Here is a 2,997-nt window from a genome sequence, read left to right on the forward strand (position 1 = left end):
GGTTGGCGAATCTTGGCAACGTTTGAGTCACTGACGGTCCAAACGAGGGTTTTGTCCGCTAAAATAATTTAGATCTTTGAAGATAGGTTCTTTTGTCCCTTCCTCTGATTCCTACCTATACCTACCAAAGATTACTAATTTTTTTCTTTGTCTTGGTTATTTCTACCAATATAATTTGCCATAATGACATAATTATTACACTTTCTTGCATTTTTATGCACATATCATGCATATTAGAACTGGTTAGAATTATCAACCCTTGGAGACTAGTGAAAGCGCCGTACATTTGACAGTCGAAGTCAAGATTGTCAGAAGTTTCTAAACTTGACCACAACTTCAAAGGTCTGAATACTCTGAATGGTGGCAGGCTGATTTATTTTTTGAAATACTTAACTCCTTCTTGATTCCTTGATTGTCTTGTTCATAGCATCTCATAATTGCTTATCAGTGTTTTTTATTTCTAGTGATTAATAAAAAATATTTAATTAAACAAATTAATTAAATTAAACCTTTAATTAACTCTTTACCAATTGATATTATTTAATTCGTTTTGTTCTATTTCTACATACAGTGCTCCACAGCATCTTCAAAGTTTAGTGAAATCTGTGTGGGCTAAAGTGTACGCCTTCTAGTTTTAGCAACAGTCTATTTTTAGACAATCTGTCTTACTAGGGCACACTAATTCCATAAAAATATGATTTAAACCTTTTAAATTTGATAATAGTTTTATTAAATAATCTTTAAAATGGAAGATATATTTCATTGGTGCAGAGATGGAAACACCATGCAAGTTCGAGTATGGCTAGATGATACCGAGAATGATATGAATCAAGGGTAAGTCTATGAAACATAAAAGCACCATCCCAACTCTTTACACACCAATAACTCCCCAAAATTAATTTTTGGCAATCAACTACATCATTTTTCTCTATGCTAAATGTATGAATATAATGTATGAAGCCATCTTTTCATTTGCCGTACATACCACATACCTACCAGTAACAAATTGGAAGTAGAGTATTCTTCAGAGTGGGCTAACCTGTTTCCTTAAGATCATGTTCATGTCTAATGCCATATTTGGCGAGAATGATATGAATCAAGGGTAAGTCTATGAAACATAAAAGCATCATCCCAACTCTTTACACACCAATTACTCCCCAAAATTAATTTTTGGCAATCAACTACATCATTTTTCTCTATGCTAAATGTATGAATATATTGTATGAAGCCATCTTTTCATTTGCCGTACATACCAGTAACAAATTGGAAGTAGAGTATTCTTCAGAGTGGGCTAACCTGTTTCCTTAAGATCATGTTCATGTCTAATGCCATATTTGGAAAAACAATTTCTTAAAATTCTATATAAGATGGCCTTGTACTTATGAACTGTTCTTTCTCATGTCTTGTTATGATGACTGCATTTTTTTATGTAGGTACTGTACCATACTTACAATATTGGCTCATATTTATTTGTTTGTAAGACTTTTTTGTTGGTTTTATGTACAACATGTTAGCAATCATTAGCATAGGAATCTGGTACTGTACCATAGTTACAATATTGGCTCATATTTATTTGTTTGTAAGACTTTTTTGTTGGTTTTATGTACAACATGTTAGCAATCATTAGCATAGGAATCTGGTAGGCCGTGGTTTTATTATTGGATATCTATGTAGTTTGACCCATCTTCAATGAAAATATTGTATAGTTTCTGATCATGAGTTTTCAAACATATATAAATAACTATACTGTACACAAAGGTATATACAATACATACATAAAGAAATCTAAAATTTCTTGTAAATATTTTCGATTTCAGGTGGCCCTGGAAGGCCTTCGCATTACAATCCCACCGGGTATTTCCAGTCACTTATCCAAGCTGATTCGTATCTGTATGAACGAGGACCCTGGCAAGAGACCCACTTTCGATATGGTCCTGCCTATTCTGGATAAAATGAAGAGATAAGACGATATATTAACCTCGTGGCATGTCTAAAGGTGTGTCCAAACATAGTCGAACGGCCGTCGATCGATGTCGATTGACGAGGTAAATCTATGTTGTCGAGGCAGTGTGGACGGTTCAGTCGACATCGATCAACGGCCGGACGACTTCGTGTGGACACACCTTAAGAGCTCTCGGAAAGAAGGGCATATCTCGAAGAACGTAATGAATTGTGGAAGTGATGACGTGATTTTGGCCAGAAATATTGCGTGATTTTAAGTAGCCAATTATGTACTACGTAAGTGTAACGTATGCCATATTATTATTATTTTTTTTAATTAGCCAATCACGCAAGTTTTTTGTCCAATTCTACGTCATTGCTGAAGTAATCTAAAAAAGTACAAAGGATTGTCCAACACTCAATCTAAATTCGGTATATTCGGTAAGCCCTTTTTGTCTGAGACTCTCGATTATAAAGTTTTGTCATCAGGTAATATAACTTTGGCTCCTCAATAGTCGCTTGAATATACGACACTGCCCATATTTCTTTAACTGGGGCTCATTCCTCAAATATCCGCAATTGAACTTGCACGGGAAAATACATTAAACCTCGCCGTTGTACCTACTGTTTGTGCATTTTTGCTGTACAAGGATTGAGAGGTCCAAAGTTCAGAAAAAAAAATCATAATTTTTTTTAGGTTGAGTGACTGAAATTCAATTGAGTTTAACCTTATTGATGCATTCAGGTTACTCAGATTTGAGTGCCATAACTTTTTTAAATTAACTAATATTTGTCATGTTGCTTTGAGTATTTTTGGCGTCTTGGGGTAAAATCAGAGTGGAGTGCTGAGCATTGAGCATTACGTTCTCAGCTCTATACGGTTCAAATATTCACTTCCCTCTATAAGCTCTATGCTCTATGCTCACCCCTCTGTTTTTAGTCCTCTATTCTTAGATTACTGCCCCCTTACTCTTCTCTTTCAATTGAATAGGACTTTATTTGTTGTTGTTTGCAAATGTCGGGTTATTTGACTACTAGGTCATTTTACCTCTGGCT

The 2,997-nt window shown here is 34.9% G+C and overlaps 1 pseudogene; it reads left to right on the forward strand.

Moving 5' to 3' along the window:
* Positions 1 to 449: 449 nt before the first annotated feature.
* On the forward strand, positions 450 to 838 carry LOC113472574 (annotated as a pseudogene).
* The last annotated feature ends 2,159 nt before the right edge of the window (positions 839 to 2,997 follow it).

This window comes from Diaphorina citri, unplaced genomic scaffold (genome assembly GCF_000475195.1).
Source record: "Diaphorina citri unplaced genomic scaffold, Diaci psyllid genome assembly version 1.1 scaffold6285, whole genome shotgun sequence".
In the NCBI taxonomy this organism is placed as follows: Eukaryota; Metazoa; Arthropoda; class Insecta; order Hemiptera; family Psyllidae; genus Diaphorina; species Diaphorina citri.